The sequence below is a fragment of the Scyliorhinus canicula genome, chromosome 2 (genome assembly GCF_902713615.1).
Source record: "Scyliorhinus canicula chromosome 2, sScyCan1.1, whole genome shotgun sequence".
NCBI classification, from domain to species: Eukaryota; Metazoa; Chordata; class Chondrichthyes; order Carcharhiniformes; family Scyliorhinidae; genus Scyliorhinus; species Scyliorhinus canicula.
The window spans coordinates 80963240-80989372 of record NC_052147.1 but is presented as its reverse complement, the minus strand read 5'-3'; the positions used below and the strand labels follow the sequence as shown (position 1 = coordinate 80989372).

Here is a 26133-nt window from a genome sequence, read left to right as displayed (position 1 = left end):
TAAAAAACTTGCCTCGTAAATCTCCTCTAAACCTTGCCCCTCACACCTTAAACATATGCCCCCCAGTAATTGACCCCTCTACCCTGGGAAAAGTGTCCGACTATCCATTCTGTCTATGCCCCTCATAATTTTGAAGTCCTCTATCAGGTCGCCCCTCAACCTCCTTCGTTCCAGTGAGAACAAACCAACTTTTTTCAACCTTTCCTCATTGCTAATGCCCTCCATACCAGGCAACATCCTGGTAAATCTCTTCTGCACCCTCCCTAAAGCCTCCACATCCTTCTGGTGGTGTGGCGACCAGAATTGAACACTATACTCCAAGTGTGGCCTAACTAAGGTTCTATACAGCTGCAACATGACTTGCCAATTTTTATACTCAATGTCCTGGCCAATGAAGGCAAGCATGACGTATGCCTTCTTGACTACCTTCTCCACTTGTGTTGCCCCTTTCAGTGACCTGTGGACTTGTACACCAAGATCTCTCTGACTGTCAATTCTCTTGAGGGTTCTACCATTCACTGTATATTCCCTACCTGTATTAGATCTTCCAAAATGCATTACCGCACATTTGTCTGGATTAAACTCCATCTGCCATCTCTCCGCCCAAGTCTCCAAACAATCTAAATCCTGTTGTATCCTCTGACAGTCCTCATCGCTATCCGCAATTCCACCAACCTTTGTGTCATCTGCAAACTTACTAATCAGACCAGTTACATTTTCCTCCAGATCATTTATATATATTACGAACAGCAAAGGTCCCAGCATTGATCCCTGCGGAACACCACCAGTCACAGCCCTCCAATTAGAAAAGCACCCTTCCATTGCTACTCTTGGCCTTCTATGACCTAGCCAGTTCTGTATCCATCTTGCCAGCTCACATCTGATCCCATGTGACTTCACCTTTTGTACCAGTCTGCCATGAGGGACCCTGTCAAAGGCCTTACTGAGTCCATATAGACAACATCCACTGCCCTACCTGCATCAATCATCTTTGTGACCTCCTCGAAAAACTCTATCAAGTTAGTGAGACACGACCTCCCGTTCACGAAACCATGCTGCCTCTCACTAATACGTCCATTTGCTTCCAAATGAGAGTAGATCCTGTCTCGAAGAATTCTCTCCAGTAATTTCCCTACCACTGACATAAGGCTCACCGGCCTGTAGTTCCCTGGATTATCCTTGCTACCCTTCTTAAACAAAGGAACAACATTGACTATTCTCCAGTCCTCCAGGACATCACCTGAAGACAGTGAGGATCCAAAGATTTCTGTCAAGGCCACAGCAATTTCCTCTCTCGCCTCCTTCAGTATTCTGGGGTAGATCCCATCAGGCCCTGGGGACTTATCTACCTTAATATTTTTCAAGACGCCCAACACTTCGTCTTTTTGGATCTCAATGTGACCCAGGCTATCTATACACCCTTCTCCCGACTCAACATCCACCAATTCCTTCTCTTTGATGAATACTGATGCAAAGTATTCATTTAGTACCTTACCCATTTCCTCTGGCTCCACACATAGATTCCCTCCCCTGTCCTTCAGTGGGCCAATTTTTTGCCTGGCTACCCTCTTGCTTTTTATGTAGGTGTAAAAAGACTTGGGATTTTCCTTAACCCTATTTGCCAATTACTTTTCATGACCCCTTTTAGCCCTCCTGACTCCTTGCTTAAGTTCCTTCCTATTTTCCTGTAGGAATGGCCAGATTTAGCTTGTGCAGCTGTTCCCATTCCTGTGCCACATGGATGCCGAGGTACCAAAAGCTTCCCCCTACCACTCTAAACGGCAGCTCCCCCAGTCGCCTCTCCTGCCCCCTTTGCCTGGATCGAGAACATCTCACTTTTCCCCATTGTCAGTTCATAACCCGAAAACTGGCCAAATTCCCCCAGAATCCTCATAATTTCCCCCATCCCTTCCAGTGGTTCCGACATATATAAGAGCAGGTCGGCTGCGTCTCGTGAGACTCTGTGTTCCACCTCCCCCCAGGCCAGCCCCTTCCAGCTCCTTGAGGTTCTCAGCGCAATTGCCAGCGGCTCTTTGGCCAGCGCAAACAACAGCGGGGAGGGGGGCATCACTGCTTCATCCCCCGGTGCAGCCTAAAATACCCCGATGTCAACCTATTCGCCCGAACACTCGCCACAGGCGCCTGATACAGCAGCCTGACCCAGTCAATGTAGCCCCGTCCAAATCCAAACCTCCCCAGTACCTCCCACAGATAATCCCATTCCACCCGGTCAAATGCCTTCTCTGCGTCCATTGCGACCACTTCCTCTATGTCCCTACCCTCTGGGGCCATCATATTTACATTCAGCAGCCTTCTTACGTTGGCCGCCAACTGCCTCCCCTTAACAAATCCCGTCTTATCCTCCCCAGTCCGGTCCCAGGGCTTTACCCGACTGCATGGCCTCCAGCCCTTCTGTTACCTCTTCCAACCTGATCGGGGCCCCCAGCCCTTCTACCAACTCTTCGTCAACCTTCGGGAACTTCAGCCTCCCAAAGAATTGCCTAATCTCCTCTGGCCCAGCTGGGTGTTCCGACTCATACAGCCTGTTGTCGTATTCCTTAAACGCTTTATTGACCCCAGCTGAATCTCCGAACAGGTTCCCATCCCTATCCCTTACTTTCCCAATCTCCCTGGCTGCCTCCCGCTTTCTAAGCTGCTGCGCAAACATTCTGCTGGCCTTCTCCCCATATTCATAGATCACCCCACTCGCCTTCCTCAGCTGCTCCACCGCCTTCCCTGTAGTTAACAAGTTAAACTCCGCCTGTAGCCTCCGTCGTTCCCTTAGAAACCCTGCCTTTGGGGCCTCCGCATACCTACTATTGACCAGTAGTATTTCCTTTATCAGTCGGTCCGTCTCTGCTCTGTCTGCCTTCTCCCTTCGGCCCATTTAGCCCTCTAATGTTCCATGTGATCAGCCTGGTTGGGGGGCGTCTCTCCCCCCTTCTCCGCCGGTTAGCCATCACCTTTCTTGGGTCAGTCTCCAGCCCGCGCCCCATGCATCCACATGCCCGCCCCCAGGCAGCCTCCGTCCCCAACCTCCCTATTGTCCCACAGCAAAAGTCCCTCTCCGTCAGCAGAACACTTCCCACCCCTCCCCCTCACCCCCCGTAGGAACAGCACTATACACAACAGCCCCTTTCAACAAGCATAACATCTGCTCACCCCCCACTGTGCTTCCATGAGCTAGCCCACCCAGCTAGCTTGGTGGACCCCGCCCGTGGCGCCAGGCGCAAGGCATTTTCCCACCTATTGCTCCCTCAAACCCCCCCCCCCCCCCCCCCCCCCCACCGGCTCGGACACACACATGCAAACGAAAACAATCCCAACCTAATTTCCCAAAAGAAACACACAAAAATCAAACAGAAGATCCAACATCTAACATTCACACCTCCATCCCCCATCAGTGATAATGCAAATTTTAACTCACACAGCTCATCCGCAGGCCCCAAATCCATACAGAAGGCATTAAAAGTAACGTCCAATAACAAAAACTTTTAAAAACATGAACACTGCAGCAAAGTTCAGTTCAAACATTTCAGTCCTGTGCGACATTCATAGCCGGCACCGGAAGTCCGAATTACCAATTTCTAACCGTTTTAACTCGCATCACAAGCTGTGAGAATATTTTGTTCTTGGGCCTGATCTACCTCCATGTCTTACTGCACTGCTCATGGCAAGGTCTACAGGCTGAACTCCTCGGGTACCAGTTTAAAATTGGTACGGGTCCTTCCTTTGACATTTTGCCCCAAAAGCCTTACCGGTTCTGATGTCAGGTGCGATTTCTGACCTTCTGTAAATCTGCTTGATCGATTGGTCTGTTGAAGCATTGATGGTCAACCCTCTGCTTTTTCTCTTCCTTCTGAAAAATATTGTTTTGATAAGAATAATAATCTTTATTAGTGTCACAAGTAGGCTTACATTAGCACTGCAGTGAAGTTACTGTGAAAATCCTCTAGTCGCCACACTTCAGCACCTGTTCGGGTACACAGAGGGAGAATTAAGAATGTCCAATTCACCAAACAACACGTCTTTCGGGACTTGTGGGAGGAAACCGGAGCACCCGGAGGAAACCCATACAGACACGGGGAGAGCGTGCAGACACCGCACAGACTGTAATCCAAGCTGGGAATCGAACCCGGGCCCTTGGTGCTGTGAAGCAACTGTGCTAACCGCTGTGCTACCGTGCCACCCATCCCATCCTTACTGCCAGTTTTCTTTTTGTAAACTGTTGTATCTTTGGACTAACAGTGCAAAAGAAATAGACTGTTGATACACATGGGTTGAATGCAAGATCAACAGAGTTTATTAGTTCGCCTTTACTGTACAATGATTGGTGGTAGACTAAGGGAAAAAGCCTGCAAAGTACCCCATTATGTCATGCATGTCACATGACTCGGTGTAGACTTGATGGGCTGAAGGGCCTCTTTTGTGCAGTATTATTCTGACTCCCTTCTGAAAGGGACATTGCACACAACTACAATAATTCACATATAAAGCAAGAAAGACATTGAACAAATATTTTGTGTTGTCTTCATAGTGGAAGACAAATTATTTACTAGAAACAGAGGGTGACCTGGGGGCCAATAAGAGCAAGGAACCAAAGGTAATTAATAACAGCAGTGATAGTGGTGAAACCTAAGGGACTAAAATCTGACAAATTCCCAGGAAATGATGGCCCACATCCTTGTGTTCTTCTGGAGATAGCTGCAACAAGGATAGATGCGCTAGTTATGATTTTCCAAAAGTCCCTGGAGTCTGGAACAGTGTCAGTGGATTGGAAGTTTCGTAAATGTAACATTGCTATTCAAGAAAGGAAAGACAGGGAAAACAGAGAACTATAGGCCAGTTAGCCTAACATCAGACATTGAGAATGTGCTGGAATCTATTGTGAAGGAATTATTAATAATGTACTTGGAAAACCATAGTCTGATAAGGCAAAGTCAACATGGTTTTACAAATGGCAAATAGTGTTTGACAAATTTATTAGAGTGTTTTGGAAATGTAGCCAAGAGGGTAGATAAGGTGCCACACAAGATAAGGACTCATGTAGTTAGGGGGTAATAGAGAGAAGTTTGGTTAACATACAGGGTGCAGTAAATAGGAATAAATGGGGCACGTTCAAGTTGAGAGGTTGTGAATAATGGAGTATTTCCAAGATCAATGCTGGGACTCAGCTATTTTCAGTTTATATTTGTAACTGAGGTGAAGAGTCAGAGAGTAAAGTCTCTAAATTTGCTGACAATACAAAGATATATGGGAATGAAAACTGTGGGAATACACAAACAGGCTTCAAAGGAATATAGATAGGTTAAGTGAATGGGACACAAGGGGCGGGATTCTCCGATGCACCACCAGGTCGGAGAAGCGTCGGGGGGCAGCGTGAATCCCGCCCCGCAGCTCAGACGCCGGCTGCCGAATTCTCCGGCGCGGCGTAGCCCACGGAAGTGCGGAGGATTCCGCAACTTTCGGGTGGCCCAACGCTGGAGTGGTTCACGCCGCTCTTGGAGCCGACGTCGGGCCATCGCACCAAGTGCGGGAGAATTCTGCTCAAGGTAACAGAAAAGTTATCATGCCGGGAAGTGTAAGGTTATTCACTTTGGTCAAAAGAATAGAAAAGCAAAATATTTTTGAAACAATACATGCAACTTGAAAACATTGATTCCAAAGGGATTTGGGTGTAATCGTACAAGGAAAAAAGATTTAGGAATACAAAGTTAGTATTCAGGTACAGGAAGCAATGATGATGGCAACTGGCATGTTGGTCTTTGTTGTAAGGAGATTAGAATTTAAGAAGTAAGAAACCTTGCTGCAATTGTACAGGGCTTTGATCTGATCACACCCGGAAAACTGTGCATTTTTGTCCTCCATATTTAAGGAATGACATGCTTGCATTAGAGGCGGTACAGTGAAGATTCACTAGATTTGCCCCTGAGATGTGGCCTTGGATACAAATCTGAGTAAATGGTGTTTAGATGGATGAGATCTTTGGAACATGAAAAATTCTGAAGGGGCTTGACAAGTAGACACTGAGGCATTGTTCCTCATAGCTTTGGAACGCAAAGCACGGGGATTGGAGCACAGCCTTAGGATTAGAGACATCATTTTGGAGTGAGGGAAGGAGGAATTTCTTCACCAAAGGGTAGGAATTCTCTACCCCATAGGGTTGTGGATGGTCCATTGCTGAATACATATGTGATGAATGTAGAAATTGATATATATTATATTTTATATTTGATGCAGTAAGGTTTTTAACAGTCTGGGTTAAGGCATATAATTGTTGCAGAATATTATTAAAGAACCTAGGTATCCAGACTGTTTGTCTGCTAAAGCTACAATTAAGAAGTCATAAAAGGTGAGGTTGTGATTGATTCTAACCATTTATCTGTTTATATATTGAGGGCTAATGAAACATTGTGATTGCTGGAGATGCTCTGGAGAGTAGATAATTTATGAGGGGCTGTATTTAGTCCTAGCTAAACAGGTAACGTGACATCTTAGTGGAATACAAATGATGTCATTAATGGAGGAGCCAGGCCTGACTGTGGTTTTGCTGTTTGCCATAGGGTTTTAGTTTGATAAGACAGAAGGATTTTATGTGAACAACAGTTTTGCCAAATGCTTCTGGGTTGAACAGAAGTGTATTGAATCTGCTCTTGAAAGGAACTCTCTCCAAAAGTCACTACACAGCTAATCAAGTCATCTGTTTTGTTAACTTTATTTATAAGTGGCATTTGAACTGTATTGAATTGCTTAATTGGAGTTAGTAGCAGTTATAGATAATAAGCTAAAGTTTTTCATTTTGTTTAAGAACTGTTTAACTGATAATTGTAAAGCTATTTCTTTGACTTTAATGTGGTTATTTCTGTGTTTAAATTAGAGATTTTTTATTCACATAAAAGATACCTATTGGTCAGAGTCATCACTCCTGGGGTGAAGCATCTTTTCCTCTCTGTTTTACAAATTTAAAAAAATTGTTTGGGGTTTTTGTATCCAAACAAATGTTGAGGTCTGGTCTGGTATCCTAACACACTTAATACTGAGGTAGACAAATCTTTAGTGAGATAAAGGGATTTGGGGAGTGGGCGTTGAATCTGAAGATCAGTCAGGCTTGTAGTGAATGATGGAGAGGCTCGATTGGACGTATGGTCTACCCCTGCTGTTAATTCTTATGTTCACAAATCCTACAATCATAGGAACACAACAGACACCCTAAGTAAAGTTTGTGATTTACTGAAACCATGCGGCCATCAGGACTCCTCTCTATGAGCCAGCAACCTTTGTGAATGATTAAATCTTCCAATTTCTTATCATTTAGCTGTGGAAAGTAAGATGACCATTCGCATATCATGCAGATCTACACTAATTTTCCTGGCAGCATGGATAGCTGCTGTCCTCCATTCCCCCAAATCTTTGATCCAACTCAGCAAGTGAGAACCTGGTTATTTAGGATCAAAGGCTCTCCTCATTAAATATGCATCTTCACAAAACTCACATTTGCTGGCTGAAAAGATTTACAACTGAAGCTGTTGGACCAGGAAAGCCATCATTGGGCAAACCACTGAAGTCCTCAGGCAAGACAGGTCTGACTTTCCTGCAGCCCATAGATAATATCCTGGAATTTTGGCTGCACCCTGCACCAGGGCAGTCTGGGTCAGCAAACTTTCTGACAGCACAGTGGACATTGGTTGTGGGGTGGCAAGACTCACTGTCGCTCAGAGGAAGCAACATGAGCCTTTCCCTTTACAGATCTGCCACTCCCATGAGGTTGCAACTCGCTCTTCTGTGGTACAACTGATATTCAGTGATCTATAACATGATTGAAACATCTAACCACATGTTCCCTGAGCTTTTTGCAAAGGCAGTGGAGACTGGGCAGCTCGGACCCTTATTGGGACTAGTTTGCGCTTTGATTAAAACTCAAGGAGCTGGTGACACAGGTCCCAACTGCAGAGATCACCATACACTCCTTCGCTGACTGCAGAGTGCTAATGCCAGTTGGATCAACGACTGAAAATTCATGAGCAGCTTTCTGACACAGTGCAAATGAAGCCCAACCATTAAATGGTTTGGGTTTCAGACTGATGAGATTCATCAGAAAGCCAATTGCTTTGTTTAGCCCGCTGCCCACTGAAAAACCTCTCACCACTGTCTGAAAATCGGCCATTCAAAACCGTTTATTGCTCACCCAAAAAACACCCAATGTCTGCAAGAGAATTCTCCACTGTCCACCCTAAAACATTGCCCACAAAGTAAAACACCTGAAGTGAAGATCCACCCCAGAGCATTTGCTTTTTAAAAAAATTTAGAGTACCCAATTAATTTTTTCCAATTAATGGGCAATTTAGTGTGGCCAATCCACCTACCCTGCACATCTTTTGGTTGTGAGGGCAAAACCCACGCAGACACGGGGAGAATGTGCAAACTCCACACGGACAGTGACCCAGAGCCGGGATTGAATCTGGGACCTCGGCGCCGTGAGGCCCCCCCAGAGCATTTTCTAAACCTGTCACAGTGTTTTGAATTCACAAAATCAACTGCCTAACTGGAAAACTAAAATGGTTAAAGGGCTGTGGATGGAACATTCTGGTTTAATTGAGTTATTCTGCTGTGACACTCTGAGTCAGCAGCTTTTCCGTGCGTGAGCAATGACTCAGGCAATACGATCAAACAGAAAGGAAATAATTGTTTGGGAGCCCAGCACATCGGTGCAAAAGGGAAGGCTGAAACATTTGCAACCAGCTTCAGCCAGATTTGCCAGGGGGATCACACATCTCGGTTTCCTCCTGAGGTCCCCATTTCAAAAACATGACAGTGAACATGATCCCAAGTGGATGTCCTGGAAATATTGCCTGGAGAAATAGAGTTGATCAGATGGCAGTTTCGCCCCAGTGCCCAGGCCATCGGCTTTCCCATTCTTCCCCTTTGTTCCTTTTAAATAGAAGAATCCATAGAATCGCTATTGTGCGTAAGGAGGCCATTCAGTCCACAAAGTCCGCACCGACACTCTGAAAGGGGACTCTATCTAGTCTTATTCTCCCATCCTATTGATGGAAACATGAATAAGAATATAGGACTTGGGAACAGGAGGAGGCCATTCAGCCCTTCATACCTGCTGCATCATTCAATACGACCAGAGCTGATCTGGTTGTCTCAACTCCACTTGACTCATTGCCTCCATAACCTTTGACCCCCTTGTCTATCAAACACCTGTCCAACTCTATCTTGAAGAAATTCAATGATCCAGCCAGGCCTGGCCACCACACACAGCCTCTTGGCAGCATCTTCATTTTTGACACCCCTGGATGTCCGTTGTGCACATTCTCGAGGATTGCCTGTCTGCCCTGGCTTGCAACCACGACTCGAGCTCCCCCATTGGAGAATACCTTCTTCCACGCGGAGCTCTGCATCTTGATGTCAAAGGCCTTGTGCTTTTCACAGTAACTTCATTGCAGTGTTAATGTGAGCCTACTTGTGACAATAAAGATTATTATTAATACAGGAAATTATACAACCTAATTAGACATGTAAGCTTTAACTGATCATTTCCCTCCTAACCACAACACTGCATACAACGCAAACACATTTCAACATGGCACAGTACACTAGAATGAAGCTAGATTTTCTTTTAACCACCCTTATCTATAAGTAATAGTTCCACTGATGCAAGTTGAATCACAGATTATAGCCACGTGTTTGTCAAAAATGATGTAACTGGCCATGAGAAAAGTTTTAGAACCGGTCAGAACACCTGATCTAGTCAAACATTGTGCAGCAGATGTAAACACCAAGCAACAAGCCTCTCTCAGCCAGATAAATGCCAAATGTTAACATGAGCCTCTGGAAGTCTCTGGATCACTAATCCAGTGATTTAAACAATATATATGGGATGTGGCCCTCCTTGACTAGGGCAGCATTTATTGCCCTTCCCTAATTGCTCTTGAGAGGGTGATGGAGTGTTGCCTTCTTGAATCACTGCAGCAATGTGTTGTAGGAATACTCATGATGCTGTTCAGAAAGGGAGTTCAAGGACTTTGACCCAGCAACAATAACGTTATATAGTTCCAAGTCAGGATGGTATGTGTCTTGCAGGGGAACTTGAGAGTGGTGATGCTCCCATATACCTGCTGTCCTTGTGCTTCTCAATGGTAGTGGTCATTGGTTTGGAAGGTGCTGTCTAAGGAGCCTTCCTGCTGTGCATCTTGTAGATGATACACACTGCTGTTACAATACATCGGTTGTAGAGGGAGTGAATGTTTCTGGATGGGATGACAATCAAGCTGGCTGCTTTGACCTGGATGGTGTCGAGCTTCTTGAGCGTTGTTGGAGCTGCACTCATCCAGGGAGTGGAGCGTATTCCATTACACTCCTGATTTGTGCCTCGTAGATAAATAGTGGACAGATTTGGGGAGTCAGGAATTGAGATAGTCTTCACAGAATTCCCAGCCTGTGATCTGTCTTGTAGCCACAGTGTTTATACAGTTAATTCAGTTCATTTTCTGGTCAATGGTAAACCCCAGATTCAAGGGGCCTGGAGTAGAAAAGTAAAACGGTGTTGCTGCTACTGTTGAGGCCAAATTGAGAATGCCGTGTACAGTTCTGGTCTCCTTAGTTAAGGAAAGCCAAACTATCATTGGAGGCAGTAGCGAGGAGGTTTACTAGGAGGATCCCAGGTATGGAGGGACAGCCGTATGAGGAAAGAGTAAACAGGTTGGGTCTGTACTCCTTGGAGTGCAGAAGAATGAGATGTGATACGCTTGAAACATGTCAAATTCTTGGGTTAGATCAGGTAAATGTTGGGAGGATGTTTCCACTCCTGGGAGAGTGTAGGACCAGAGAGCATAGTCATAGAATAAGGGGGTGCTCACTTAAGATGGATTTGAGGAAGAATTATCTCAAAGAATGGTGAATCTTTGGAATTCTTTACCCCAAGAAGCTGTGGAGGCCAAGTCCTTTAACATTTTCAAGGCTGAGATCGATAGGTTTTTAATCAGTTGGGGAATTAAGGGTTAGGGAGATAAGGCAGGAAAGTGGACTTAATGAGTGTTAGATCAGCCATAATCTTATGAAGTGGTGTAGCAGGCTCAAAGGGCTGAATGGCTTTCTTCTGTTCCTATTTCCTCTGGTCTTATGGTTGACAGTGGGGAATTCAGCAATGGTAGCTCATTCATTTCCTTCTTTTCTCAGGGTCTGTATTAAAAACTCTTGTATTTTATTTCTGCTCATGTAATTTGCAGTTAGCTCCATTTAACTGTTCAGCTGTGCTCTCATTTGGTATTCATCTCATATGTATTCATGAATAAAGAATCAGCCAAACCCAGTGAACAACAAGATTATGCTCCCACTGGATTTTTTTGACTAATATTATATGTGAAAGATAAATGGCCTCAGACATAATAACAGTACTGCATAAGTTGGAAGATTGTCATCTGGAACACACACCACCAAAAAGAGTACAAAGGGGTCACTGACAGCTGTCAAACACAGCAGAATGAGTAAACTGGATTCAGTTAGAGATTCATAAACGTTGTCCAGATTAAGGCACGGATGGGGGGTGGTTTCAGCTCAGGAGAAGCTGAATGGAACATTCAGGTACTTCCATGATCAGTTATATTGGCCCAAACAATCTTGGGATGAGAGGTGTATGGTGGAATATTTTGGTGAGTTGGAGTTTCCCAAGGTAGGCGAGGAATTGGGGCGTCACGGTAGTACAGTGGTTAGCACTGTTGCTTCACAGCGCCAGGGTCCCAGGTTCGATTCCCGGCTTGGTCACTGTTTGTGAGGAGTCTGCACATTCACCCCATGTCTACGTGGGTTTCCTCCGGGTGCTCCGGTTTTCTCCCACAAGTCCCGAAAGACGTGCTTGTTAGGTGAATTGGACATTCTGAATTCTCCCTCCATGTATCTGAATTCTCCCTGTGTGCACCCGAACAGCCGCCGGAATGTGGCAACTAGGGGCTTTTCACAGTATCTTCATTGCAGTGTTAATGTAAGCCTACTTGTGACAATAAATTTTGTTATTATTATTAATTGCGGGAGGAACTAGAAGCTCCATTGATTTTGATTTGATTTGATTTATTATTGTCACATGTATTAGTATACTGTGAAAGTGTTATTTCTTGCATGTTATACAGACAACACATACCATACATAGGGAAGGAAGGAGAGACGACAGAATATAATGTTACAGTCATAATTAGAATGCAGAGAAAAAATCAACTTAATACGAGGTAGGTCCATACAAAAGCCTCATGGCAGCAGGGAAGAAGCTGTTCTTGAGTCGGTTGGTACGTGACCTCAAACTTTTGTATCTTTTTCCTGATGGAAGAAGGTGAAAGAGAGTATGTCCAGGATGCCTGGGGTCCTTAATTATGCTGGCTGCCTTTCCGAGGCAGCGGGAATTGTAGATGGAGTCTATGGATGGGAGGCTGGTTTCCGTGATGGACTGGGCTACATTCACAACCTTTTGTAGTTTCCTGCGATCTTGGGCAGAGCAGGAACCATACCAAGCTGTGATACAACCAGAAAGAATTGGAGTTGGAGAAGATCAAGAGGTGCTGAAATTGATGCAGTCAGGGAAGGCACCGGGGCTCGATGGGTTCCCAGTGGAATTTTATTAAATATTCATAGATCAGCTGGGCCCTCTGTTGTTGGGGCTGTTCAGGGATTCCATTGAGAGAGGTGCCTTGCCATAGTCGCTATGGCAGTCATTGGTTTCTCTGCTCTTGAAGACCCCTTAGACTGCGGGTCATATTGTCTGATCTCCCTGTTAAACATGGACACAAAGCTTCTAGCTAAGGTGTTTGCGTTAAAACTGGAGCCTTGTCTCCTGGAGGTGGTGGGAAAAGGCCAAACAGGATTTAATAAATCATAGAATCTCTACAGTGCAGAGGGAGGCCTTATTCACAGACCCTTGGAAAGACCACCCTACCTAGGCCCATGGCCCCAACCTATCCCCATAATCCCACTTAATCTTTTGGACACAAAGGGGCAATTTATCTGGCCAATCCACCTAACCTGCACATCTTTGGACTGTGGGAGGAAACCGGACCAGCCTGCTTGATTGCTTGACACTATCCAGGACTAAGCAGCCCGCTTGATTGCTCTTCCTTCCACAAACCATTCAAACCCTCCACCACTGACGAACAGTGGCAGCCATGTGTACCATCTACAAGATATACTGCAGGAACTCACCAAGGTTCCTTAGACAGCACCTTCCAAACCCACGATTACTACAATCTAGAAGGACAAGAGCAGCAGATACCTGCGAACCCCACCACTTGAAGGCTCCCCTCCAAGCCACTCACCACCCAGACTTGTAAATATTGCAGGGGTTCAAGAAGGCAACTCATCGCCACATTCTGAAGGGCAACTAAGGATGAGCAATAAATGCTGACCAACCAGCGACGCTCACATCCCATAAATTAATTTTTTTAAAAGCCGGAGGAAACTCAAGCAGACTGGGCCAGAAAGTGCAAACTCCACAGTCAGTCACCTGAGGCCGGAACCGAACCTGGGTCCCTCGTGTCATGAGGCAGCAGTGCTAACTACTGTGCCACCGTGCCTCCCTTTAAAGGGGCAGAGGTTGACGGTAAATGTGAGACGGATGTTGAGCGCGGTTCTTACCATTGGGGAGGGTCCTGTTCCAGAGATCATTGTTTCGCTTGATGCGGAGAAGCCGGGTTGAGTGGGACTAACTCTTCGCGATACTGGGCAAATTTGGGTTTGGACCAGGCTTTGTAACATGGATTCAGCTGTTGTATGCGGCCCCATTTGCCAGTGTTGCATAGTGACTTCTGAGCCCATTCGGCTATACCGGGACACCAGGCCGGAATGTCCGATGTCCCCTTTGTTATTTGCCTTGGTAATAGAGCCTCTAGCCACAGCCCTGAGGACTTTGAAAGCATGGCAAGGAATAGTTAGAGGAGGAGTGGAGCTTAGGATCTCGCTATACGCCAAAGATATGTTAGGATCTGGAGGTATCAGTGGATAACATTATGGGGATCTTTTCTGCATTGCAAGCTAAATTTAGGAAAGAGCGAATACTTGGCAGTTACGGCACCATGATGGAGAAAGGGGCTTAAGGGGTTACCGTTCTAATTAGCAGGAAATAATTTTCAGTATCTGGGGTCCAGATAACAAGGGACTGGGGGAAACTATGGAGGTTGAACTATACAAATCTGATGGGGAAGGACAAGGCGGACCTGCAGAGATAGGACGGCCTCTCGCTATCCCTGGCAGGCCGAGTGCAATCGGTTAAGCTAAATATCTTGCCGAGATTTTTATTTTTATTCCAGTGCCTCCTGATATTCCAGCCCAAGGCGTTTTTCAGAAACATTGACCGGCTTGTGACTGGATTTATTTGGGCGAGGCAGGGCCCGTGGATCAGGAGGATGGTGTCGCAGAGGGAGACACAGGCATGGAGCTTCGCCTTGACATACTTTCAATATTACTATTGGGAGGCTAATGCTGAAAGAGTGCTAAAGTGGCGGGGGACACGGAGGAGCTGTGGGTCTGGGTGAAGCAGAGCCTGTGACGGGGGCAAGCCTGGGGTTGTTGGTAATGATTCCGCTCCCGGTGGTGCCGAAGAAACACTTGAGTAACCCGGAGGCAGCTCAGTCAGCATTTCAATTTGAAGGCTGTCTCAAGGCTAGCTCCCATCTGTGCAAACAGGTACATGAGCCTGCTGGGCTGGTGCGAGGTCCAGGGAGTGGAAGGAGAAGGTGGGAGATATGTTTTTAGAAATCAGTTTACTAGCCTGGGGGAACTGAAAGTGAAATATCGGCTTACAGACGCTGATGGGTTCAGGCATCTCCAGGTGCATAGCTGGGTCAAAAAATACTTTCCAGTCTTCCTGATGGAGGAACTTTGTACTTTGCTCGAGCAGATTTTATCCTGCTCGGGGTCAGAGGTGGCCAGTACGTCGGGCATATACCAGCAGAAAGTGGGGAAAGTGATGAGCTTGGTTGAGGGTGTGGAGACACAATGGGCAGAAGAGTTGGGGACAATTTTGAAGGAGGTTTGGAGTGAGGCACTGAGGAGGGTGATGCGACCTCGTTCTGAGTCTCATCCAGCTATAAGTAGTGTTATGAGCACACCTCATGAATGAGTCGGTTTTTCAATCGAGGGGGACGGGATAGATGTGAACGGTGTTCGACGGTCTGGGCATCACACACACATGTTCTGGTTGTGCTCAAAGCTGGTGGGCTTCTGGAGGTCATTTTCTGACACCATGTCTGACACCATGGAACATTGGGTTGGAGCCTTGTCCACTTGTAGCGATTTTTGGGGTTTTGGATGTGCCAGAGCTGTGGACAGGGACGGGGGTGGACGGCCTGGCCTTTGCCTCGCTTGTGGCAAGGAGGCGGATCTTCTTTGGCTGGAGGCCGACTACACCGCCAAGTGCCTTAGCACGGCTGGGGGACCTGCTGGAGTTTCTGTAACCTCGCAAAGGCCAAATATACCGTGAGACGGTCAGTGGAAGGGTTTTACCTGCAGTTGGCGGCTGTTGATAATCTTCTTCAAAGAGTTAGGCACTGTTAGCTTTTGGGGGGGGAATCGGGTGGGTGGGGAGGGCTTTAGTTTATATAGTTGTAGGGGAGGAGATTGGATGGGGTCATTACTGTGATTATGTGTTATTGTTTGGTTATTGTAAAATAAAAATTGTTAAAATTTCTATTAAAATATTTCCAAAAATAATAGATTCATAGTCGCTTCCAGCGCAGAAGGAGGTAATTTGGGCCATTATGTGCACATTGGTCAACAAAGATCTGATTACACTAATCCCATTTTCGAGCCCTGAAAGTCATGGCAGCGAAAGTGAATATCTAAATACCTCTTCATCAACCCTATTAGGCAATGAGTTCCAGAATCCCACCATCCCTCGGGGTGAAAATGTTTCTCCTCAATCCCTTCTTAACCTTCTACCTCTTATCTTAAATCTATGCCCCCCCAGTTATTGACCCTTCTAATAATGGAAAAGTGCCTTCTTACCCACTGTATCTATGTCCCTCATCATCTTATACACCTCTATCAGGTCTTGTTTCAACCTTCGCTGCTCCAAGGAAAACAGCCCCAGCCTATTAAATCTTTCCGTATAACTCAGACCTTCCAGCCCAGTCAGCATCCGGGTAAATCTCTGCACCCTCTCCTGTGATCACATCCTTCCTATGATGTTGTGACAAGAACTGCATGCAGTACTCCAGGTGTGGCCGAACCAACGTTTTATACAATTCCAGCCTGACCTCATAGCTCTATGCCTCGGCTAATAAAGACAAGTACCTCATATGCAGTCTTTTTCTTTCATAAATTTAGAGTACCCAATTCATTTTTTCCAATTAAGGGGCAATTTAGCGTGGCCAATCCACCTAGCCTTCACATCTTTGGGTTGTGGGGGCAAAATCCACGCAAACACGGGGACAATATCCACACAGGCACTCAGATGCATTCTTAACAACCTGCCACCTTCAGGGATCTGTAGATATGCATCCAAGGTTCCTCTGATCTTAAGTACTATCCAATGTCCTACCATTCACAGTGTAATCCTTTGCCTTGATAGCCTTCCCCTAGAGCATTACCTCACACCTTTCCAGATTGAATTCTATTTGCCACTGCTCTGCCCACCTGACCAGTCCATTGATAGGGTGGTTGAGTCAGAAACTATCGTAACATTTAACAAGTATTTAGATATTCACTTGCGCTGCCATAACCTCCTGCAGTTCACAGGTATAGATATAGAACAGTACAGCACAGAACAGGCCCTTCGGCCCTTGATGTTGTGCCGAGCAATGATCACCCTACTCAAACCCACGTATCCACCCTATACCCGTAACCCAACAACCCCCCCCCCCCCCCCTAACCTTACTTTTAGGACACTACGGGCAATTTTAGCATGGCCAATCCACCTAACCCGCACATCTTTGGACTTCTCCTCACTATTTACTCACTATTTACCACCTTACCAATTTTTGTGTAATTCGCGAACTCTTTTAGTCCAAATCATTAATATGCACCACAAATAGCAAGGGCCCCAGCACCGAGCCCCGTGGTACCCCACTGGAAACATGCTTTCAGCCACAGAAACATCCCTCTACAACCACGCTCTGCTTCTGCCTCTCCACCAATTTTGGACCCAATGTGCAACTTTGTATTGGATCCCAAGGGCCCATACGTTCCTGACTAGTCTGCCGTGAGAGGCCTTATCAAAAGCCTTACTAAAGTCCAGATGGACCACATCAAATGTATTGCCCGCATCAACACTCCTGGTTACCCCCTCAAAAGGTTTGATTAAATTTGTTAAAAATGACCTTCCCTTAGCAAACCCATGCTGACTATCCTTTATTAATCTGTGCCTATCCAAGTACTATTATATAGATATACTCTGACCCTCAGAATTATTTCCAGTAATCCCCCCTCCCCTCCCCCACTGAAGTTAGGCTGACTGGTCTATAATTTCCTGGTCTAAATTTACCTCCCTTTTGTAAAATAAATTTGGAGTATCCAATTCATTTTTCCAATTAAGGGGCAATTTAGTGTGGCCAATCCACCTACTTTGCAGATCTTTTGAGTTGTGGGGGCGAAACCCATGCAAACACGGGGAGAATGTGCAAACTCCACACGGACAGTGACCCAGAGCCGGGATCGAACCTGGGACCTCAGCGCCCTGAGGCAGCAGTGCTAACCACTGCACCTCCCTTTTTTAACAATGTTAGCAGTCCCCCAGTTCTGGCACGTCACCTGTGGACAGAGAGGATCTAAAAATTACTGCCAGTGCCCCTGATATTTCCATCCTACCTCCCTCAACAGGTTGGGATATATCCCACATAGACCTACAGATTTATCCACTTTTAAGGCTGCTAAACCTGTGAGTATCTCCTCTCTATTTCAATTTCCTCTAATATTTCACAATCCTCCACCCTGATATCTGCACGTGCGTGGTCCTTTTCCATTGTGAAGGCTGACGCAAAGTATTCATTGACATACAGATTACCTATATGGTTCTGGAAATGTGTTGGATTCCCAAATCACAGACAACAAGGATTGATAACAAAGAATAGTTTATTCAATAGCTAAGCAGCTACTTCAACACTTGTGCTCGGCCTGTGCTCTCAGGGATAACTCCTGCTCTCCTGACACATGCCCTCATTTTTTTGCCATGACATCACATTGGCACATGACCACCCGGTCTACAGCCCTACTCTTTCGCTAGTTATTCTACTGCTCTTAAAGGGCAGCACGGTGGCGCAGTGGTTAGCACTGCTGCCTCACAGCGCTGAGGACCCGGGTTCAATCTCGGCCCTAGGTCACTATCCGTGTGAAGTTTGCACATTCTCCTCATGACTGCGTGGGTCTCACCCCCGCAACAAGATGTGCAGGGTTGGTGGATTGGCCAGGCTAAATTGTTCCTTAATTGGAAAAAATAATTGGGTACACTAAATTTATTTTTAAAAATTCTATTGCTTTTTGTATATTATAAAAACCCCTTTGGGTTTTCCTTTATTCTACCTGCCAATGCGTTTTGCACTCAAGGCCAACAGTGCGGGTTCCATGCCTGTACCAGCTTACCCGACAGGCGCCGGAATGTGGTGACTAGGGGCTTTTCACAGTAACTTCATACTTGTGACAATAAAAGATTATTATTATATTATTATTATTCATTTCCTTTTTAAGCTCCCCCTTCACTTTTTATGCTTCTCTAGGGACCCTGCCATATTGAGCCCTCGGTGTCTGCTATAAACATATCTTTTTTTCTTAATCCTGACCTTTATGCCCCTTGGTATGCAGGGTTCTCTGGTCTCGGACCCACCCGTTGTCTTTACTGGAACATATTAGCCCAGTGCTGTTGTTATCTCCGCAATGAAGGCCTCTCACTGCTCTGGCACAATGTTATCTGCAAGTAGCTGCTCTCAATCCACTTGTGCCAAATTGTATCTCATCTTGGTAAAATGAGCCTTTCCTCAGTTAAGAACACTCATTCCTAGCCACCCTTATCTTTTTATTCCGTCCTTTGGTAAAGTAGAATCAGCCACAATCTTTACTTTGAACTGCCATATAATGTACTTTTATAAATCTTCTGAATATTTTTTGAGAAAAGAATGGCTCTCGAAGGATGAACTACCTGCAGCCATAGTACACCGAGGGACTGCAAACAATGTAAAACCCTTTGAGTGTGTGTTGTGAATGTGGTACATATAACCTCGAAGTGAAGTGTGGCACCTCAGAGTGTCACATACTCTACTGAAGGAAACAGATCTCATCTTCACTTTCTGTAACGTCCTAAATTTGAATCTTGAAAATTTTATGAAATGTATATTTTTGGAAAACTGCCATGCACAATCTACAATATTACTCTCTTGGATACTGATGTACTTTATATTCATGTACAAAAAGAACAATTGCAATAACCTGGAAACTGTTCCAACCTACTTCCCAGCCCCCAGAGATGGAATATAGTGGGATGCACATTAACTACATTTCATTTTATTTTCTGAAAGTATTACTGTTTTTGATAGTTGCACGCAAACTCACTTTGCAGACAAATTATGCGACTGATGAATGTTAATATTTAAAGTATTACCCTCGTGATTTGATTGAGGAGGCAGCTCAATCAGAATAGTGAAGCTAAGCTTCATGGTGAAGTTTGAAATTTAGCAGTGAATGGTATAGTGATCTGTACATCTGTACATACATCTGCACATACACCGGGGACTGCAGCACAGATGTAACAGTCACAGCACCACTAGAGGGCAGCATCAGAGACGGGTATAAAGGGTCGAGCCCAAGGCAGGATCCGCCTCTTTGAGAAGCACAGAGCTAGTGAGCAGCAGCACACAGAGACTGCTCAGCATGGGCTGTTTACCTTAGCTTCACTGGTCATACCTCTTGACTGTTTTACATCTAGTTGAGCTCTGGAAACAGGACAAATCCTTTGAATAAAGTGTTTGTGTTAATTGTATGTCTTCATTCAGACTTAGAGAATAACATATGATACCAGGTGTGATTTCAGCAAGCTAGTTAGACACCTGCAAGAGAAGAGGACTTAAACCAGACATTCGACCACGGAAGGCCGCGCAGCATTTGGACCCTTCAGATACCAATCGGCACGATGGACCCAATCCAACCACCACGCCTGCTCAAGACCACTGGTAATATGCATTCCAATTGGAAACTTTTCATACAACAGTTCAAAATATATCTAGAAGCTAAGGATCTAACCTCAGCGTCTGATGCCAGGAAGATAGCCTTGCTCTTATCCCTGGCTGGGCCGCAGGCACTAGAAATATATAATTCCTTTACTTACCTGGCAGGGGAGGACAAGGGCAAGCTGGAAATAATCATCAAAAAATTTGAAACCCATTGTCAATCTGAAGTCAATGAGATATTTGAAGGATTCAAGTTCACCAGGCGCTTGCAAAAACCGAGAGAATCTTTCAGCAGTTTTGTAACTGATTTAAAATTACTAGCTCAATCCTGCAACTTTGAAAACCTCCGTGACTCCCTCATCAGAGACCAGATAGTCCATAGTATATCTGATGAGGGACTTAGAAAATCCTTACTTAAATGAAAAGACCTAACCCTCGAAACAGCCATGCAAAGATGCCCTACTTATGAAAAAAGTAAAGAAGAATATGAGGAGTTTACTTACCGGGACCAAGGCCTTCACCACGAGGTCGAGCCCATCAAAATGGTGGCCCAGGCTTCCAGAAGGCGCTCCTCGAACGGCAATCCCGCGCGCGCGTACCTGGATGGAGGCCACACGGCATGCGCAGTTCTCCCGAAGATTTGACATGGAAGAAAGGCCTCCTGCGCATGCGTGAGTGTGGAGGGACAGCATCATGACATGTTCCCGCTGTGGACACGCCCACTTAAAAGGGCAATGTAATGCTTCTGGAAAACAATGTTTAATGTGTGGCAAATACAATCACTTTGCCTCTCAGTGCAGAGCTGCACTGCTAATGAAGACAACTAGACAGAAACACATGAACTTCAATGTAAAAAGCATAGATTCAACAGAGCACAAAAAACCCAATGATGAGTATTCCTCGGACGAGGACAACCTCGCTTGCGACAACTCGCTTGTTGTGGACATGATCGAGACAATCAAGGAACATGACGCAACAATCGCCATGCCTCACCCGGTCAACAGCATTTATTCCAACAATGAGTGGACTGTGACTGTGACAGTCAATGACTTTCCATTAGTCTTCAAGCTTGACACTGGGGCGTCAGCTAATCTCCTCACTAGCAAGGATCTCCATTCAATTCCAGGAGACCATGAAATAATACCCGCTGCATGTAGGACTGTGGACAGACGCTGAGTCACTGAGTGATTTTAAGGCAGAGATAGATAGGGTCTTGATTAATAAGGGGATCGGGGTTATGGAGAGAAGGCAGGAGAATGGGGGTGAAAAACATATCATAAAAACATAAAACAATGGCGGAGCAGAGTCGATGGGCTGGATAGCCTAATTCTGTTCCTGCATCTTATCTCATTGAAACATATAAGATCCTGTGGGGACTTGGCAGGGTGGATGCTGAGAGGATGTTTCGACTTGTGGGAGAGTCAAGGGGACAATTTAAAAATACAGAGTGTCCCATTTAAAACAGAAATGAGCAGAATTCTTTTCCTCAGAGGGTTGTTAGTCTGTGGAATTTCCTTGCCCAGAGAGCGGAGACTGATGGACAAGGAAGTCATAGGGGTAGACAGGTACATTGAGTTCAGCCCACAATCAGATCAGCCGTGGGTTATGAAATGGTGGAGCAGGCTCGAGGGGTCCAATGACCTGCTCCTAATTCTTATGTTCGTATGATGGGAAACCTGGAGAAGGGAATGGAGTCCTTACAGAAGGCAGAGTGTGAGGAAGTATAGTTGAGGTAGCTGTGAGAGTTGGTGGGCTTTTAATGGATATTAATGGACAACTTATCTCTGGAAATGAGAAATAAAGAAAAGTACAGCACAGGAACTGGCCCTTCGGCCCTCCAAACCCGTAAAGACTGGAATAAGGAATGAGGAACATTCTACAAAAAGGCAGGCCATTAGAAGGACCCACGTGGGTATCCATAACAACATTGTTTCTTTGGAAGAAATTAGACAAGTTAGAGGAGGATTTCTTGAAGGAAAGAACAAGTTCAGCACGGCAGAGGGAATTGGTAGTGGATGGGAACTTGTAGGGCCTCTGTTCACTGAAGAAAGCAGAGAGATTTTTATGAAAAGATTTTCAGCTGATAATGCATTGAAGGGTAATGGAGAACGAGCAGGACAGTGGAGTTAAGGCCAGGATGAGATCAGCCATGATCGAATGGCGGAGCAGACCCGTTCGGCCGAATGGCTTAATTCTGCTCCTATATCTTATGAATGCATGAGAGTCTGAAGGCTGTCCTGGTTGGGGCCGGAGGTGCAGAGATTGAACATAGTGGCTGGAATTTTCTCATCTTTTGTCGAATCCAGGCAGGAAAAGGGGAGTGGAGGCCGTCGGCTACACTGCCAGCTTTTCCGGCCGTATTTTTAAACACATGGAGAAAAAAAAGTGAAGGGGTGGGACCAACAATGCCAGGCTTGTGGGACAGTCCCATTCAGAGGTGCCCTGCCAGCAACCTTGACTCCTGACAGATTAGGGAGCACCTTTTAAAGGCGGTCCCCATGTAAAGAATAGAAAAATAGAAAATATGAACCCCTGGCCCCACCACAAACCTCCACCACCATGGAACCCCCCCCCCCCCCCCCCTCTCTCCCCCCACCCCACCCACAGACATCGACCCACCTGCCTTCCACAACGGACACTGAACTCCCCCGGCACTTCCCCTGGGGGCTGTACTTACCTGGATGTCTCCGGTGGGTTCTGTTTGCCAGTCCCTGTTCTTAAAAACCTGTTGTAAACCTTGCCAATGTGACATCATGCTGCCGGTGAGGGGGGGAGACTTTCCTACATGGGGGGGGAACGTTACAGGAGGAGGCACTGCTAATTATACTAAAATGTATTCAGAAATAATTTCCCTATGGTAGGAACTGGCTGAAACCTTGGGTCTACCAGGACAATCCTTTTTTGGAGTCCTGAACCCAGCTCATGGGAAATATTCACTCACCTTGATTTTCCTCAGGGCAACCAATTAATGGCCAGAGGGCAGGTACACTGTCCAATTAATGACAGCAGGCAGGCTCTTGAAGCTGAAGGCCTTCCACCTTGAACGTAACACCAGATTGCAGTGGGAGGTAAGTAAGAGAGTGGGCATTTCAAAATAGAGGCAACCTCTTTTCATTTACAGGCAGCACGGTAGCATAGTGGTTAGCACTATGGCTTCACAGTGCCAGGTTCCCAGGTTCGATTCCTGGCTTGGCTCACTGTCTGTGCAGAGTCTGCACGTTCTTCCCGTGTCTGCGTGGGTTTCCTCCGGGTGCTCCGGTTTCCTCCCACAGTCCAAAGATGTGCAGGTTAGGTGGATTGGCCATGCCAAATTGCCCTTAGGTTAGATGGGGTTGCAGGGTTACAGGGATAGTGTGGAGATATGGGGTTAAGTAGGGTGCTCTTTGCAAGAGCCGGTGCAGACTCGATGGGCCGAATGGCCTCCTTCTGCACTGTAAATTCTATGATTCTATGATTTCTTTAATTAATTAAAAAATAAATTCAACAGCGTGGTTGTGAATGTGGGAAGAGGGTACTCCTCTGTAGGATGCTCTCTGACTGCTCCTGTACACAGGCCTAGAGGGCGAAGTATGCCTTGAATGTGGACTTCTGGTCCACCACCTGGTTTCCTCCTCCAGGCCCCTGCCAGCTGGGAGAATCTGGAAGCTGACTGGAAAATTCAAGTCAGCCTCCTTCAATTGGCCTCAGATAAGCTCCTACCTCCACATGCAGCTTTGCTGGCCTCTGATCCCAGCTTCATAAAAATGGCCAAGAGGCAGATGGAGATAGGAAACCAATACGTCGACTGGCAGGGCTATGTTTTAGCTCCTGGCTGTTTCAGTTGCTAGTCACATCTGGGCTGAAATGCTCGCCCTCGTTGTTTACGTTGTTCTTTTGTAACACAAAGCGATCTTGGTTTTGATGCAGCCACTACTGAAGCTGCAGTGTGTCAGCTGACAGGAAGTGTTGAGAGAGCTTCTGGGCGTGATTTACTGCCTTCATTATGCCCGACTTGGTGACATGATGAGGCCGTTGAATTTTTCACGTGATTCACGCCGCCGAAGTCATCTCACGAGATTCAACTAAATCCCGTGAGACATTGCAATCTGGATCTTGCTCTCGCTAGATGAGATCCAGTAATGGCTCATTTAGATATGCCTGCGCCCTATTATCCTGGTCCTGGAACCTAACGGCTCTGGGAGATCTTACCAGAATACTGTTTTGCACTGGTTTCCATAGACGTGGACCAGGCAAAACGGCACCTGAGGATTGGGGAGGGGGAGGTGGGGGGAATCTCCCAGGCTATTAGAGACCGCCAAGTGGTCAGCATTGGGCAGCACCCCCCCGGCACCTGTGAACCTTGGCATTGCCATCCAGGCAGCCTAGTAGTTCCATCTTGACACTGCCAGGATGCTTGGGTGACGCTATCAGGCTGGTAGGGGCACTGCCAGGGTACTAGGTTGCCCATGCTAAGGGTCGGACCCGAGTTGCCTTACCATAAGAGGTGGGGTAAGGGGGGGGCTTGAGGACTGTGGAAGAAGTAAGTTGTACGCGGTTGCCTGGTCCAGAGGGTGTGGTATAGTCGCTGGGGCGTTCAAAAGATCAGGGCTACCTTAAAAAATGGTGCCCCGATCCTCGAGTCGTCTTCCTGCACTGGCGAGCTGAGCTAGTCAGCTCAGTAAGTACGGCATCGTCGGGGTGTTTCTTGCCAAGGCTGAAAAAGACAGTAAAGTGCTGTTAGATAGCGGGATCTTTCTCGGTGCTGCAGGCAATGGCCGCGATTCTCCGCTCCCCATGCCGGGAGGGAGAATCGCGGGAGGGCCGGGCGAATCACGCCACGCTGCCCTGGTACCACCCGCGATTCTCCCACCCCCCCCAAAATGGCGTGTCGCGTTTTGCGACACGCCGCTCGGAGAATTGCTGCCCGCCGTTTTTCACGACGACCGGCGATTCTCCGGCCCGGATGGGCCGAGCGGCCTGACGACCACACCTGGTCGCTGCTGGTGTGAACATTGCGCGACAGGTAAGTGTGGGGCCTGTGGGGGGGCGGAGAGAGGATCGAGCACCACGGGCGTGCTCGTGAAGTGACTAGCCCGCGATCGGTGCCCACCGATCGTCGGGCCGGCGTCTCTAAGAGACGCACTCTTTTCCCTCCGCCGCCCCGCAAGATCAAGCCGCCATGTCTTGCGGGGCAGTGGAGGGGAAGACGGCAACAGCTCATGCGCGGGTTGGAGCATGCGCAAGCGTCAAGGCCCGGCACCCGAGATTCGTGCACCGCCGCTCCTAGCCTCCCGGAGGGGGGGGGGGGGGGGGGGGGGGAGAATAGTGGGCGAGGAGCGGCCTCCGACGCCAGAGTGAAATACTCCGGGTTTCACTCCGGCGTCGGCTGTTTTTCTCCGTTTCGGAGAATTGCGCCCAATGTGTCCGAAACGAGACTCAGTTTTTTTCTGGTTGAATTGCGCCCTCTGACATGTCTCCAAAGATGGAGCTCTTTGGTAGAGGTTAGCCCTCTGTATAACATCTGATCCTCGAACCAACAAACCTTGTGACCATGAACTCTCACATAAAAAGTTTTCAATATGTCAGCTGGCATGAGGTCGGAGAAAGGGGAAACTTTGAACTTCAACATCAGGAAGGCACTCTCAAATCCGTTTATTATTCCTGTGCCAAAGTATCTGATCCATTCGCTCACATGGCTGTTTTCCTTTTTAGTTTAGAAACTGTGCATTCATTAAGGAAAACAAATTGAGGGGAAAATCAATTTTCCCCTTTCCCCTTTCCCCTTTCTCCGACCTCATTTTTGAAATGAGGAAGAATTAAAACAATCAATTATGTTTTGGTCAATAAGGCTTACACCAGCATGAATTAATTAATGTAACCACACAATTTTGTAACGGGGTAGTGCCAGCTTCATGTTCAAATTGGACTATTCAGGCCTCAGTAGCATCTGAAATAAATCTGTCCAGTCCCCCATAAATGTAGTTTTGCCTTGAGTACTTAAATAGACCTCTTTGTA

The 26133-nt window shown here is 46.5% G+C and overlaps 1 protein-coding gene across 5 annotated transcripts in view; it reads left to right on the top strand.

The window, feature by feature from the left end:
- The window catches only part of akap6 (A kinase (PRKA) anchor protein 6), a 711546-nt gene that overhangs the window by 13914 nt on the left and 671499 nt on the right, over window positions 1-26133 (top strand). Inside the window, exon 1 of one of the 5 annotated variants that reach the window (XM_038781196.1) lies at window positions 20051-20141. The exons of 3 other annotated variants lie outside the window; for them this stretch is intronic. The gene's annotated coding sequence lies outside the window, so the exon portion shown is untranslated. Of the gene's footprint in view, window positions 1-20050; window positions 20142-26133 lie in introns of those variants that run through there. One more of the 5 variants, XM_038781187.1, reaches the window with a different exon arrangement.